The 17,975-nt window shown below is 35.0% G+C and overlaps 1 protein-coding gene across 13 annotated transcripts in view; it reads left to right on the top strand.

Annotated features, from left to right (window-relative positions):
* The window catches only part of PPFIA2 (PTPRF interacting protein alpha 2), a 497,171-nt gene that overhangs the window by 148,184 nt on the left and 331,012 nt on the right, over nucleotides 1–17,975 (top strand). The gene's annotated exons all lie outside the window — the stretch shown is intronic.

Here is a 17,975-nt window from a genome sequence, read left to right as displayed (position 1 = left end):
TTTAGTGCTTCCTTCAGGAGCTCTTTTAGGGCAGGCCTGGTGGTGACAAAAATCACTCAGCGTTTGCTTGTCTTCACTTCTTAAACATCCAAAATTATCTCCCCCATCACTCTCAGCTGATATCCTGGCTTTTTGATTTCTCGAAAATGTGCACAGACTCCCATCACCACAATTACCAGCACGTAAACTCATATGCTCTGCCTTTCCATCTGTTATCAAAGATAGTACCATTCTTCACCAAATCCAGTCTCTTCTCTTGTAGATTCTGTCTCTTCTCATCTACTCAAGGACATTGCTCTAGTGATTATCCACTTTTCATCCTACATCATCAATTTTTCATCCTCTCCTGGAGCCTCTCCCTCAGCACAACATGCTCTTATTCCTATTCTTCCTTTCGTTGCCGGGGGCTGCCCGTTTCTTTGCTTCCCTTTGATACAATGTGCTAAAAAAGTGTTGCATAAAAATACGGATTCCAATTTCTCTCCTCCCATTTATTTTTAAATTTAGTTCAATCAGGCTTTTTTTCTTAACCTTCCAATAAAGCCAGATTACATCGTTGAATCTGATGGTCAGTTCTCAGTCCTCATCTTAGTTGACCTCTGAGAAATATTCAGGTTGATTACTGGATTAACGTGAGCAATTTAGGTCACACTGCTCTTTTGGTCTTCCTCCAATATTAGCAATTGCTCCTACAGATTTTTCTTTGCTGGTCTCACAGGACTCTTGATTGTTGGAAGCCACTAGGGCCTCCAGCTTGGACCATTTCTCTATTTGCATTCACTTTCTTGATGACCTCATTTCAGTCTTTTAAATTTCAGTCTATATGCTAATGTGGTGTCCAGATTTGTATATCCACCTGGCTATGTGACATCTCTATTTAGATGACTAATAGAAACCTCAAACTCAACATGTGCAAGAGTGAGCACTTGAATTTTTCCTAAACCTACTGCTCCTGCAACATTCCCCATCTCAGTTATTTTATCCTTCCATTGCATAGGCCAAAAACTGGAGCAACTGCTCAGACCAAAGTCCTTGCAGCTGTCTTTAATACCTTTCTATCTTTCCCAACCCATTTGCTCCAACAGAAAAATCTGAACAATTACATAAAATTAAAGACTTAATCAGATAGCCAGTCACCTAAAAATTGTTTTATGTATGAAATCAATTATTTTTTCATATTCTGCACAGATTTAAAATCCATGTCACACAAAGCAGTACCAAGATGCAATTTTAATTTATACTGTGGCTTTTAATCAGGTAGATCTAATTTCAAAGGATGTGGCTTTCCAACTTATTAGTTATGTGATATTAGACAAGTTGCATGATTTATCTAAGACTCCTTATGCATAATTGAGGAATAAATAGAAGGTTTATCATTATTATCATTATTATTACTATTCTAGAAGATTTACTGGAAGATTTTATAAAGGGAAACCTCATGTTTGGCATACAATATTCAATAAATGGTAACTATGGGGCCATTGTTATTGCTCTTAGTAGAAATAAGAGAGTGATATTGGCTTTGTCTTTTAAATAAAATTCTTGGAAAAAGTAAAATTAAGGAGAAAGTAATGTATTTGCTACCAAGGTAAGAGTGGCAGTAGAGATCTTGATGAGTAAGAAATAAGGTGGCCTAAACATTGTGTTAGTCTACTCCACAGTTTTGCCTAATATTGTCTTGTTCCTGTAAACCATTAATCTTTCTCATCTTAAACATGGGATTTTGAATGTAATGTCCATTCATCTAAATTACTGGGTTTTAAAATTTTGTTCTATGATTCCATGCTACCCATGTAAATATTATCCTAAAGTCCTTGCGTATAATTGGTTATTATCCTGATTCTCCTTTTCTTCTCATCTTATCATTTGCATCTGTTTCTTCTAAGATGTTATAAATAAAATGTATGCTAAAGCATACATTGAAGAGCACGAAAGCGTCTGCTTTCTGTTTTTTAGAACATATATTTCTTTTCGTTAATGTCATATTTCCCCCAATACTCTGTGAATATGTGCAGGGGGATTAGCATACTCTGTGTGCATTTGGGCAAGTGGATGCATGTAGGTATTCAAAGGGGCATGTCCCTATATTTAAAAACAATCCATAAAAATCTTTTATTAAAACAATCTAACCTACTAGATGTACGAATTCATAGAAATAATATGGTTTGGTAGTTAGAATATCTTGATTTGGTCATGATTTTGCTTGTTCATTCAGTCACCAAAATCTGGCCTATTAAGTACCAAGTAGTGCATTCAGCCCAAAGTTTAAGTGTTAGATGTACCACATACTAACTGTAATAATCTGAGAATAAGAATAAGTATTTTCTAATTCTCAAGACTATTCAGCAAGTCTAATGAGATAATTAATATTAAAATGCAACTGACACAGAGAAGCAAAACAGAGGGAGATGTCTTTAACATTTCCTAAATAGTTATTGAATACCAACTCCATGCTATGCATTGTTCTAGTCCTTAGCAGTGATACACTAGAAGTTCCATAGATTCCATAATTTTTGCACACTAAGGAAACTTATTATTTCTCAAACTGTGGCTAGGAATTATGCTTGTAGATTTAAAAAATCCAAATTATGTATGAGAGAATGAGAATTCCTTGTATCTTGATTTAATGATTACTGCACAGTGTATCAGAACTTACATGGACGCTGAACAGTAAATAAAGTGGATAATTTAAATTTATCCAGAGAAGAAATATTTTGTTGAGTCAGAAATGCCTAAGAATTTTAACAGTTGCTAACAAAAAATGGTTGAAATTTAACATCAAAAGTGCAGTACATAATACATAGATGAGCATGGAGGGCATGTGCAAGTTTAAGTTCAACATCTAATAATCTGTATGTGGTTCTCATGTCATAGAGTGGGCCCCAAATTGCTCAGGTGACTCTTTTTGTGTTTATAAAAGTCATGGTTTTAAAACTCCTCCAGGTATTATTTTAAAATCTGGAACTATGTAGGCATCTGGTATCCAGAGTTATAGGTAAAGAAATAACATTCTGCTCTGAAGCTTTAATGTAATTTCTATAAAACTAGTTGATGACATATTTCAAAACATGAAATAAACCTAACAGCATATAATAAAATGATTATGTTGTAAAATTAGAGTTCTTCTAATCAATTAACGTATGTCTGTTAAAGGACCAACAAAAACAAAACTCTTAATCCTGAATTTTATATGATTTAACATTATAATTTAAGCATAAAGGTCATTATAGGTTATCACCATGATAATACATGTAAAAATTTGTGAAAAATTTGGTTTAAGCACAGAGAAAAACAGTTAACAAATAAGCAATAACGTATGGAAAGAAAACACCATTTTAAATTTGTGTGTGTGTATGTTTGTGCATATGTATATATGTAGATAATGTTCATACATATACATACACACATATACATACACACATATATGAGACACATGTACATTTATATACATACCATATGAAGTTATATAAAAATAAAACATCATCAAAATGTGAATTTAACCAGATTTACTAATTTTGTCTTATTATAAACAGAAGTTTTAAATTTCAATTTTGATATGCCTTTTTGTTCACTTGCCTGTATATCCTGTAATCCCAATGGAGTCTAAAAAATGTCTTCATTTGTGTGTGACATCCTCAGTGAATGGTGAATTAGCTAAAATAAATTTCTTGATCTTGGAAGAAAGACTCTGAGGTATTCAAACTATTTTTTTTTCTTTTTCTTGGGATCCTCTAATTCAATAGCTACCTGCTAAAATTGAAAACACTTGCTGAATGGAGTTTCTCATTTGGATGCCAAAAAATGCAGTTTGTCTCCCATTCACCTGCGGAATCATTTCTGCTCTAACTGTAGCTGTTATCTGGTACATCATAGCTCCTCAATAATGATTTGTTGAACAAGTGAGTGAGTGAAAGAATGAGCACTAGGATCCTATGCATAGCCAGCTGTGGATTGTCTGGAAGTAAAAGTCCGGGAAGTAGAAGGCCCAGAAGTAGGATGTGTGAGTAAACTCAGGAGGACAAGATGGCTGACTAGATGCAGCCAGAAAGCGCTGCTCCCACCAAGAGGGACCAAATTATTAAGTCAGCCGTCATAATCTGAGCAGATATTTGGAGAGAAAAAGCTGATAGTGGGTGGAGATGTGACTCTGAAACTGAGGCTGAATAGAAAGGAAGCTGGAAGCCCTACTTAGGGTACCTGATCACTAGGGCCTGTTCCCAGCCACTACTGGCTCGTGGGAAAGGGGTGAGTGAGGGAAATGAGATTTGGTTCAGTCTCCCCATGGACCTCTGGGAACCTAGTGACAGGGGACCCTGCATCCCCTATGGACATGTGAGATGTCAAGAGATCTCTCCAGGGAATAGGCAGAGACAGGCCTTGAGACAGCATGGAGCCCAGGAGTTTTTGTGTGCTGGGAGCTATAGTGAAAAGCAGCCATAAACGCCCATCACCTGGGCCTGCCTCCCCGCTCCCCCAGAGGCATTGGCCCCAGCTGACTTCTAAGCCAGAAGAGAGCTGAACTTTCTTCGCAACAGATGTGGCTGGGGCACATCTGTTCTCCGAGCCCTTCCACATGCTGTCCCCTGACCCCCACAGGGTCTGTGCCTAGCTGCCCTGCAGGAGTGGGTGCAAGCCACAGCTTCCACAGCCCTGCTGAATGTGTTGCTGTATATGAGTACTTTCCAGACAGCACAGGAACACAACAGACACCCTGGCACAGCTAGAACCCAACCCTGAACCATGGATGTCCTGGTTCCCCAGGGCTGCAGTGAACAGCTCAGTGCTGTGGCCAGCACTCAGGCAGGGGAGGAACCCCCCTTGCAGGAGAGGAAACCCCAGCTCAGAACACTGAGAGGGGCCAGTTGCTGGGTCCCAGGCCCCAGGTAGGAGTGGGGTGTGCCTCCCTCTGAAGAGCTGGTTCATAAACCGTGTGGTGTATCTCCCTGTCACAGCCTTTGCCCAAGAGAGCCTCGTGGCCTGGAACCCCTACCAAAAGAAACCGAGGCACAGCTATGGTGAATGTAGAGGGCTACCCACAAGGCCCGAGAGCAGACATGGTGAGCGAGCCATCTTTCTTCCTCAACCACTGCATAGCACACCCTCGAATGCCAGGAAGTAGAAGAGTTGGGGACTAGGTATCAGCCTAGCTACCAGCCATTACTCTTCAGTGCCATCTGCAGGATCTCAGCCCAAACTACAGCATCAACAATTATCCTGTTAATATATACACCTGTGAAAACAAGCCCAAGAATTCACCTACACACAAAAATCCTGTACAAAGCCCTGGTGCTCTGAAAGCATCCAGAAACAAAGGCAACTGACTATACTCAACTTATACTACAGTTAAAGGAACATCAAAACTCTCTTATGAGAAAGAATCAGTTCAGGAACTCTTGACAATTCAAAAAGACAGTATCCCTTTCTAACAAGCCCACTAGCTCCTCAGCAATGGTTCTTAGGCAGTCTGAAATGACTGAAATGACAAACATAGAATTCAGAATCTGGATGGCAAGAATCTCATCAAGATTCAAGATAAAGTAAGCCCATCCAAAAAATCCAGGGAATCTAGTAAAATGATCCAAGATTTGAAATATGAAATAGCCATTTTAAGAAAGAACTAAACTGAACTTCTAAAGCTGGAAAACTCACTACAAGAATTTCATAATATAATTTGAAGTATTAACAGCAGAACAGACCAAGCTGAGGAAAGAATCTCAGAGCTTAAAGACCAGTTTTTGAAACAACTAAGACAAAAAGGAATTGAGAAAAATGAACAAAACCTCTACGAAATATGGGATTATGTAGGGAGAATAAATCTATGACTCATTGACATCCTGACAGAGAAAGAAAATAAGCAATTTGGAAAATATATTTGCAAATGTAGTCCATGAAAATTCTCCTAATCTCACTAGAGAGGTTGACATGAAAATCTAAGAGATACAGATAACCCCAGCTAGATAAGCTGATCGTCCCCAAGGCATGTAGATTTTTTTGACAAAGAAAATCTTAAAGGCAGCTAGAGATAAAGGTAAAGTCAGGTACAAAAGGAACTTTATCAGACTGGCAAAAGACCTCTTAGCATAAATCTTACTTGCCAGAAGAGATAGGGAGACTGTTATCAGTGTCCTTAAAAAATCAACCAAGAATTTTAAATCCCACCAAACTAAGCTTCATAAGTGAAGGAGAAATAAAATCCTTCTCAGACAAGCAAATATTGAGGGATTTTTTTCTCAACTAGACCGGTTTTACAAGGGATCCCTAAAGGAGTGCTAAACTTAGAATCAAAAGAACAAAACCTGCTACCACAAAAACACCTTTAAGTACATAGCCTTCAGGTACTATAAAGCAACTGTAAAATCAAATCTACATAGCAACTAGCTAGCAACATAATGACAGGATCAAAAATCACACATATCAATATTAACCTTGAATGTAAATGGGGTAAATGTTCCACTTAAAGGACACAGAGTGGCAAACTGGGTAAAAGACAAGATTCAATCTTCTGCTTTCTTCCAGGGACCCATTTCACATGTAACAACACCCACAGGTTCAAAGTAAAAGAATAAGAAAAGATCTACCATGCAAATGGAAAACAAAAAAGAAAAAGCATCCTTATTTCTACATCAGATGAAACAGACTTTTCACCAATAAAAATTAAGAAGGACAATGAAGGGCATTACATAATATTAATGAGTACAATTGAACGAGGAGACTTAACCATTCTAAATGTACACACACCCAACACTGGAGCACCCAGATTAATAAAACAAGTTCTTCTTGGCCTACGAGAAGACTTAGACAATCACACAGTAATGACGGGAGACTTCAACACCCCACTGACAGCCTTAGATTGTCAAAGCAGAAAAACAACAAAGAAACTGTGGACTTAAACTCAACATTTGACCAATTGGACCTAATAGACATCTACAGAACACTCCACCCAACAACCACAGAATATACATGATTCTCATCTGCACACAGAACATATTTTAAGATTGATGACATGCTTACTCATGTCGGAAGTGTCAATAAATTAGAAAAATTAAAATCATACCAAGTACATTCTTGGATCACAGTGCAATAAAAATAGAAATTGATAGCAAAAAAATCTAAAGTATACAAATACATGAAAATTAAACAATTTGCTCCTGAATAATCCATGGGTGAACATTAAAATAAAAAAATTCTTTGAAATTAATGAAAATAGGTATAAAACTTATCCAAATCTCTAGGATACAACTAAGGCAATGTTAAGAGGGAAGGCTATAGCCCTAAATACCTTCATTAAGAAGTGAGGAAGAGTTCAAATTAACACTCTAACTTTGCACTGGAAGGACCTAGGAAAAATAAAAAGAAGAAACCAACCCCAAAACTAGCAGAAGTAAAGAAATAACTAAAATTAGAGGACAATAAAATTGAGATGCAAAAATGTATTTTAAAAATTGATGAGACCAAGACTTGTTTTTTGAAAAAATAAACAAGATTCACATCCCGCTAGATATATCAGCAAAGAAAAAAATAGAAGATCAAAATAAGTACAGTCAGAAATGACAAAGATGACATTACAACTTATCTAACAGAAACACAAATGATTCTCGGAGAGTATTATGAGCAACTCTATGCACACAAATTTTAAAATCTAGAAGTAATAGATAAATGTCTGGAAATACATAATTTCCCAAGATTGAATCAGGCAGAGATTGAAATCTGAAAAGACCCATACCGAGTTCTGAAGTTCAATCAGTAATAAGAAACCTACCAACCAAAAAAGCCCTGGACCAGATGGATTCACAGCTGAATTTTACCAGATCTATAAAGAAGAACTGGTACCAATCCTACTGAAACTATTCCAAAAAATTAAAGTGGAGGGACTCCTCCCTAACTCATTCTATGAAGCCAGAATCAGCCTAATACCAAAATCTGACAGAGACACAACAAAGAAAACTACAGGCCAGTATCCCTTATGATCATAGTTGCAAAAATCCTCAACAGAATACTATAAAACCGAATTCAACAGCACATCAAAAAACTAATTCACCACAATCAAGTGGGCTTGATTCCTGGGATGCAAGGATGTAAATCAATAAATGTGATTCATCACATAAGCAGAATTAAAAGCAAAACCAATATGATCATCTCAATAGACACAGAAAAAACTTTTGATAAAATTCAACATCTCTTCATGATAAAAACCCCCAACAGACTAGGCATCAAAGGAATATACCTCAAAATAAGAAGAGCCATCTGTAACAAACACACGACCAACATCATACTGAACAAGCAAAATCTAGAACCGTCCCCCTTGAGAAATGGAACAAGACAAAGATGTCCATTCTCACCACTCCTATTTGACATAATAAGAGAAGTCCTAGCCAGAACATTCAAATAAGAGAAAGAAATAAAAGGCACCCAAATATGAAAAAAGTCAAAATATCTCTCTTCAATGATGATATGGTTCTATACTTAGAAAACTCTAAAGACTCTGCCAAAAGGCTACTAGAAGTGATAAGTGACTTTAACACAGTTTCAAGATACAAAATCAATGTTAAAAAATCAGTAGCAATTCTATACATCAATAATGTTTAGGCTCAAAGTCAGTTCAGGCACAATTCCATTTACAGTAGCCACAAAGAAAATGAAATACGTAGGAATTCAGCTAACCACAGAGTTGAAAGTTCTGTACAAGAAGAACTGCAAAACACTGCTGAAATAAATCAGAGATGACACAAATAAATGGAAAAAACATTCCATGCTCATGGGTTATAGGAACCAATATCATTAAAATGGCCATACACCTGAAGCAATTCACAGATTCAACTACTCCTATCAAACTACCAATGTCATTCTTCACAGAATTAGAGAAAACTATTCTAAAATTCATATGGAACCAAAAAAGAGCCCAAATAGCCAAAGCAATCCTAAGCAAAAAGAACAAAGTTGGAGGCATCACACTGCTCGACTTCAAACTATAAGGCTCCAGTAACCAAAACAGCATGGCATTGGTACAAAGACACATAAACTAATGGAACAGAATAGGAAACTCAGAAATAAAGCTACCACCTACAACCATCAGATCTTCAACGAGGCTGACAATAGCAAGCCATGAGGAGGTGACTCCCTATTCAATTAATGGTGCTGGGATAACGGGCTAGCCACATGTAGAAGACTGAAACTGGGCCCTTACCTCCCACCTTACATAAAAATTAACTAGAGATGGATTAAAGGTTTAAATGTAAGACATCAAACTGTAGAAATCCTAAAAGAAAACCCAAGAAATACCATTCTCAACATCAGCATTGGCAAATAATTTTTTGCCAAGTCCCCAAAAGCAATTACAACAAAAGAAAAATGGACAAATGGTACCTAATTAAACTAAAGAGCTTCTGCACAGTGAAATAAACTATCAACAAAGTAAACAGACAACCTACAGAATGGGAGGAAATATTTGTGAACTATGTGTCTGACAAAGGTCTAATATGCAGAATCTTTAAGGAACTTAAACAAATCAACAAGCAAAAAACAAATAACCTCATTAAAAATGGGCAAAGGAAATGACCAGATACTTTTCAAAGGAAGACATACAAGTGGCCAGCAAACATAAAAAATACTGAACATCACTAATCATCAGAGAATTGCAAATGAAAACCACAATGAGATACTATCTCACACCAGGCAAAATGGCTATTACTACGAAGTCAGGAAACAATAGATGCTGGTGATGCTGTGGATAAAGAGAATGCTTATACACTATTGGTGGGAATGTAAATGAGTTCAGCCACTGTGAAAAGCAGTTTGGAGGTATTTCAGATAACTTAAAACAGAGCTACGATTCAACCCAGCCATCCCATTACTGGATATATACTCAAAGGAAAATCAATCATTATACCAAAAAGTTACATGGACTCATATGTTCAGTGTCATTCTATTCACAATGGCAAAGACATGGAGTCAACCTGGGTGCCCATCAATGGTGGACTGGATAGAGAAAATGTGCTCCATATACACTGTGGAATACTATGCAGCCATATAAAAATAATTAATCTTGTCCTTTGCAGAACATAGATGGAGCTGGAGGCCGTAATCTTAAGTGAATTAGCACACAAATAGAAAACCAAATACTGCATTTTCTCACTTACAAGTGGGAGCTAAGCATTGAGTACACAGGGACGTCAACATAGGAGCAGTTGACACTGTAGACTACTATAGTGGGAAGGGATGGAGTGTAGCGTGGCTTGAAAAACTGCTTATTGGCTATTATGCTCACTACCTGGGTGCAATACACTCATGTAATAAATCTGCATATGTACCCCCTGAATCTGAAATAAAAGTTGAGAAAATAAATCATAGAGTAAACTTAGGGTTTTGGCTATATGCAAAGGGTCATTTTTGCTACATATTGTAGAACTCATGATATAAAGCTAAGGGTACAGATACTGTTAGAAGTGGATAAATATGAAGATAGATTAAATAGAGATATAGAGATTATAGACAGATGACATAGATAGATAGATAGATAGATAGATAGATAGATAGATAGATAGATAATAGATAGATAGATAGATAGATAGATAGATAGATAGATAGATAGATAGCTGGATGGATAGATAGATAGACAGACAGACAGGCTAGTGATATTACATACTTAACTAGCGTTCATATGTTATCCATATAAATTTACTAGGATGTATTGTCCATCTGGGCTGCAAATTTCATTCCATATGGCATGAATTTTAACTGAATGTTTGCTTGGAAAATGCTTTGTTATCCTGTAGTGCTACCATGCAAAATGTAATATCTATTTCCTCCCCTCGCCTCCTCTCTCCTCTCCCTTTTCTCTCTCATCTTCATCTTTCCCATTTACCTACTTTCATCTTTCTCTCTCTTTCACCACTATGTTCTTCTCGTCTTTCTTCCCCCCATTGTTCTTTCAGTTTGACCATTTTCCCCTGACCATTTATCAGAAATTAACAGAAAATAAGCAGTCTTTTCAGTGTATTTATTTAAATCTCCAAATTCTTATCATTTTAGCAAAATTTTGAGCTTTACCCACAAATGAATGAAAGATAGCCTGTGTTGAATTGCTGGTCTTAAAACCGAATATATCTCACAACTGTTTCTTAAAACAAAATTATCCAGGGTTATAAAAATATGTGAGTTGAATTTCCTGATATAAAAGCATAGGCTCTAAGAATTTTTTGAACATTGATTAACACCAAGCTGATAACATGCATTTAAGATGGCATAGGAGTAATTGTTCCTAAGGGCACAAGGGTGTATTAGATAATTTATTGGGGTCTTCTCTTAATTCTATTAAGAGCAAATGTCTGGCTTCTGGATTTTTAATTTACTCCGTTTTAAGTTAAGTATAGTTTAGTCATACTTTTACTGTTTCATTTTCAATTCCTTTCTGTAAAAATTCAGGTGGTTGGGATAGCTAATATTAAATTTCCTGAAGCTCAACTTCATAATTTACCTCTCTTGGAAAAGACACAGCTTAAGAAATTTTTGGTAGTGGTTTGTCTGTAGCAATTAAAATGGGTATGTTATTTACCCTTCACGTAAGGTGGTAGCCGTTGCCTGAAAACCAATGATTGATAACATAAGCACATTAAATTTTATTTGAGGTGTGATATTGTAATATATATATAATTTTCAATTGAAATAGTTTTATGATAAATTGAAAGCAATCAAACTAAGAATGAAGTTTCTTCACAACCAAAAATAATCTTGGAAAGCTATTTGGCAAACTAAAGAAAGATGTTAAAATATACTAACCAAAAGTGTGAAAATGTGACTCAACATTTCGTATCTTTTTTTTTTCCAAACAGCAATGTTCTAATTTTATTTGATTTTATAGGAAAAGGATGATGACCAGATTAAGTGTCTTTACTACTTTTACTTGAAAAATCTGTTTGTAAATACAAACACACACCTAGCACAGTTACCTCTTATGTCCTGAAATGCTTTCAGCCATATTTTCCCAACCATTCCATGCCATTTCATTTTGTTTCAAACATTGATTCTCTTTTTGGAAAGCCTTTAACCTCCTGCTTTTGCCATGGTCACCCTGACATATGCCTGGAGTTCAGTGGTTTCCAGATGAACTCAGTATACATTACATCAAGTCAATGGTTAGCATTTGTCAAACTACATTGCAGGTGTTTTGCTACTTAACTACCTCTCCTTAGCTGATATCTCTCCCACAAAACTTAAAGTTCCTGAAGCACTGATATTGTATCTGGTAATCCTGTCCCCAAAGCCTGGAAACAATACCAGGCAAATTTAAGGCATTTGGTAATTAGTCTTTGATTAATGCATAGTTGAATAAATAAATAAACGAATAAATGTGGAAGAGAAAGGAAAACAGTAAGGGACAGGTGTAATGGATAGGGCTTTTTTTTTTTTTTTAGTCAGAATAGTGATTCTGTCCTTGAAAAAGGTATTCTACTTTCTTAAATATCAATGTTTTCATATGTAAAATCAACATATTACCCAGGTCAAATGACAGTGTATGGCTCAAATTAAATGCCATGTGTCCATGTCTGACACATAAGTACTGAATGTTAGTTCTTTTTTCCTTTCTAGATTTTCAGGTAATGTAGCCCATGAAGTCACCCTAATTAATAAGCCTAAATTAATGTCCACATTTGTTTATATTCTTTAGAACGGATTTGATATATATAATGCTCTTAAAGTAATTTTTCAAAAGGTGTATCTGTTTTGTTCCTCCAATGTAATAAAAGCTCCTCAAATGTAAACATACTTTTGTGTTTACCATGAGTACGAAGGCCATGGTAAACACAAGACCAAGTTCTGGTTTACCAAGAACAGTCTTTGTCTCTATTGTCTGAAATAATGATTGATCGTTCTTCTTTTCCCCTCAAATATGTGCCAGTTATACTATAAATTATCCACTATATGTGATTAACAGCCATAGCTCTCTAGGGATAACTGTACTGTTTTATTTTTTTTAAAATGTATTATTTAACAAAACACATTTAAAATCAATTTTGCTAAATGTAAATATCAAAAACTATAATTTTAAAGTGAATGAATAAAACTACATGTATATAAATTACATGTTTGAATTGACATATTTTCATTTTTCTAAGTAACTATTCCAGTGAATGGTTTGAGAAAGTCCACATTTCCAGAACTTTTATGGTGACACCTTTCTCTTTAATTACCAATTCATTTAAAAAAATTTAATAAAATCTTAAACACAAACTTATGAGGAAAGAATTAGTTTTTTAATTGAGTAACTGAACATAGTTTGTAAACACTGTATTTACTTATTATTTTATTCTTGTGAAATTTGGAACTTCCTGAAACCCATTACATCAAATAGCATTAGCAATTTGGAGAATATGATTGCTTTGGAGAATGTAGTCTTTGTATTTTTCATGTAAATAAAGGTGAAGAAAAGGCTGGGTGCGGTGGCTCATGACCAACAATTTGGGAGGCTGACGCAGTAGGATCTCTTGAGGCCAGGAGTTTGAGACCAGCCTAGGCAACATAGCAAGACCCTGTCTCTATAAAAATAAAATAAAATAAATAGCCAGGTGTGGTGGCACACTCCTGTAGTCCCAGCTACTAGGGACACCATGGATCACTTGACCCAGGAGTTCAATGCTGCGATGAGCTGTGCTCCTATCACTGCACTCCAGCCTGGGCGACAAGAGCAAGAGCCTCCCTCTCTCTCTAAAAAAAAAAGATGAAACAGAGAACAGAGACAAATTAGGGTCTCAGTACCTTAATTTTATTTAAATGTTACAGAAGACTTTGAGTGAGGCAATATTATCCCCATTTCATAAGTGAGGAGATTGAGGCTTATTAAGGAACAATGAACTCAGCGTGGTCACTGAATTTTTTCCTTTACATTCTGAGCATATGCTGAAGTTTTGAATTTCTAATAAGATTATAGCCAAGCTGATTTTTAATTTTTGATTACATTGATTAGAAATGATGTTTAAAGCAATTACTTAGCCATATTGTGTAAGCAGCACGTTCATTGAGTCAACATTTATCAACCACCTGAAACGTGTTTGATTGTAGGGATAGATGTTTGATAATTATTTAAAATTAAGGTATGAAGATTGTCCAAGAAATACAAGGACATGGGTATTTGCAAGGGATTCATTTTCTTCTTCTATATGTACCCTTTTCTAAAATTTATTATTCTGAGAACAGTGCCGCAATTAAGGAGTTCTGTCTGCATTTAAATCAATCTTCTCTTTCAGAGTGTATATTTCTCATGAATCTTAACTGTGTCACATTACCCCAGGGTCTCAAAACTTCAAGGACCAAAATAAGAAACCACTCAAATTATAGATTTAGGTGTTAGGAAAGTGAATGACTTTAATAGCTACATAACAAATCTTTTTTGAAAGCCAGATGTTTTCTGGTTGTTAGCTTTCAACAAAATTGGAGGTTGATTTAATCAAGGTATTTAATGATTATTATAAAATACATTTTTATTCTGTATATATGCAGAAGAAGTTAGAAAATTTGAGTAATATTGCTGATAAAAACCATAACAACAACACAACCTTTTTTCTTTTCCATCTACTTACTTCTGGGAACAGAGTTTCTCAACAATAAATCTACAAAACTGAAAATTAGGACTCTGTCTAATTCTAATAGGATGTTTGAATTGAAACATAAGCTAGTTTAAAAAAGATAAAACTCCAGTTGTATCATACAAACATACATTTTTTGTATTATCCAGACATAATATTGTATTTTCTATGTTTATCAGCATTTTAATATATTTATTCTGTTCCGGTTCATTGTATGGTAATAATATTTGTGAATGCTACTCATTTCAAGAGATAAGATTTAACACTTACAACCATGTAGTCATTTAAAATTTAAAAAGAAAAATATTTTAAGTGTATATATTTTTGCAGCAACAAAATATAATATTACTGATAAAATACTTTTTAAGGCACACAATATAGAAAGATAGTACAATATAGTAAAATAAAATTATGTGCAGGAGAAAAGGAAAAAAGTTGAAGGAATAGAAGGGATGGTATAAAATTTCAATTTTTAAGAGCTCTTTAGTTTTTTAATAGAAGATGGGGATGAAATTGCTAGATCATCTTTATTCCATTTGATGCATTTAAATGAGTATCATCTGTCAATACCTACGAAGTACTGTAATTTAAATCTCTGAAAATATTTAAATTTTGACAAAGAGAGGCTTCATAGTTTTTCAAACTGTATGCACCTAAGGGTACAAACCAACCAGGTTTGGAAAGTACAGTACTAGATGAAATGTTGGGCATGGAACTTAGCACAGCTCTGAGCCTGCTCCAAGACTGTTCAGTTCCTGCCCATCAAGGACTTCTTAGGCCTCACTGAATGAGGCTTCCCTACAGAAAAAAAAAAAAAATGTGTCAAATGTCCCTGACTAAATTTAATACTTATTATTTCCTTTAGGCAGTTAACATGAGTTAAAGGGACATGTTTTTTAGGGAGACAGACACTTCTCCATCCTTCAGCAACTCCAACTCTCATGGCTTTCAGAATGAGAATGATGGGACCATACCTTGATATATAAGCTTTGGTCTCAACCACAATGGACAAGGAATAATTCTACATCTTGGCAATTTTTAGACCTGGACAACACCTCCCCTATTGCTACCAGGCAGAAGAGAAAATTGAGTTGTTTCCAAATAGACATTCAGAATTATGAGATAACATTATTATCAAAATAATTATAGGAAAAAAATGTTCTGGAAAAATTGTATACTTTGGCAATTTAAGTAATGTTTAGAATAAAGCATTGTACTTAAAATAATTATATATTAGTAGTACTATTTCTCCCTCCTCCCTCTTTTAACATTAACCTATACTATTTTCCTCTCCTCCCCCACCAAAGAAATATGAAAAAGAAAGTGTATTCTTATTGGCTGGAAAGCTTCATAATTCCCGGCTAAAATACAATAGTTTTCTGGCTGATGCAAATGCAGACAATACATGAGATTATATTAAGAATATGTGATATTTTACCAAAAACATTTGATTTATGAGTTCCTCTACAATAACAAGGGATCTGGTGAATTTTCTGATCTCAATTGTGTTAGACCCACTTTACAGGCAAACATAAAAGTACATGGAGTTTATATTTGCATGGTAAAAATCTATTTGACAAACATTTTTTTTTCTTAAAACTTGGCTCTTAAACCTTGAGGTTTTTGTTTGAGAGATTATTTCTACTCATAGCTCTGTGGGGAACGTGAGTTACATGGCCTCGCTAACCATAAGAGGAAGTAAGATCCTAACACATATCTAGAATATTTCACATATATAACTTATTTCCACAGCCAGTAAATCTATATAGTCATTTAAAAAATTTGATGATCATTTGAATAACTCCCATGTGGACTAAGATATCAGAAGGGAAAAATAATTAATTTGAAAAAATTGAATAATATAGCTGCTTAAAAATTACTGGAAAATAAAACATAATTTTTCAAGTTTACTCACAATAATAATTAGAGTTATAGTTAATGAAATAAATAGTTTCAGCAAATCGGAAGTGGTTTATGCAAGCAAAAACCATTTTTAAAAAATAGTCATTGAGTGCTCTAAAAACAAAAGGATGGGAACATGTCAAGGGACACAAGAGACAACCTGAAATAAAGGAGCTACCAATGATTAAAGCTGGAAAAATATGAAAAAAATATTCAATTATGTAATATTAAATTTCAAACCAGAGTGTAAAGTAAATATACATGAGTCTATACTGTTATAAGTAAATAACTGAAAAAGTAAATAACTGAAGGAAAAGAGGCCAGCCATTACAGAAGAAATCTATTTAATATATGTAGGTACTCTGTCTTCCAGGGGGCCAAGCTTAATTTCCGCCATTTCTTACCACCCCTGTTGAGGGTATACTACTTTCCAAATAACAGAGTATGGGAAAGGAAAAATAGTAACTTTATAGTAGAGAAACCAGGCAAAAACTTTGTTTGTCAAATGACAAAGGTTGACATCATTATAATGTTATGTGGATGTCATGTACCACTACTATGATGTGATTGCGGACACTTCACCTCTGTGGTGTGCTTATCCATTCATAGCCCAGTGTAATCAGGATGAAAACAGGCAAACATGTATGATTTCATGGGATTAGGGGATATTCTATGGTACATTTGGCCAATTCTTCTCCAGACCATCAAGGTCATGAGAAACAAAGAAAAGCTGTCACACACCCAAAGAAACTGGAGAGACATGACAACTAAGTAAATATGGTATCCTGAATTTGAACCTAAAATACAAAGAGCACATTAATGGCAATACTAGTAAAATCCAAGTAAAGTATTGAGTTTAGTCAATAATAATACACTAACATCAGTTTCTTAGTTTTGACAAGTGTCCCGTAGTTAATGTAAGGTAACAGTTAGAAAAACTGAATGAAGGATATACAGGAATTCTCTGTACTTTCTTTGCAGATTTTCTATAAATCGGATTTTATTAAAATAATTTTCTGGTTTATTTAGCAGTTTGCTAGTTAAATGATTACCTACACGCTTCATTTATCAGAATGTAGGAGTCCCATCTAAAGAATTGAGGATCACTTTTCTGCATCCTTTCCATTGATGTTATAAACTCCATGCATAATTGGAGAATCAGAAATACTAATGAATAATAATTTAGGTTGTAAGTGTAAATCATCATCCTTTACAGCATTCAGGTTTAAAGTAGGTGGTTTTCATTATGTATGACTATGTCATCTTAGATACATTCACAAAGACACCACTTTTGGCTTATTCTGTTTCCTATCCTACTGAAGTCTCCACATTTGAACCATGTGTGTAAATGGAACATTTATTTTTACCTCTAAAAGTTGTCAAGTCATCTGAATATGATCTTTTATACAAATTGAAGAATTTGTTAAAGATATACAAAAAGAACATATTTTGCAACAAAACCTACATGTTTGCATTCAATATTTTTGGATTTTT

This window comes from Hylobates moloch, unplaced genomic scaffold, assembly GCF_009828535.3.
Source record: "Hylobates moloch isolate HMO894 unplaced genomic scaffold, HMol_V3 SCAFFOLD_12, whole genome shotgun sequence".
NCBI lineage: Eukaryota > Metazoa > Chordata > Mammalia > Primates > Hylobatidae > Hylobates > Hylobates moloch.
This window is presented reverse-complemented; position numbering and strand designations above follow the sequence as displayed.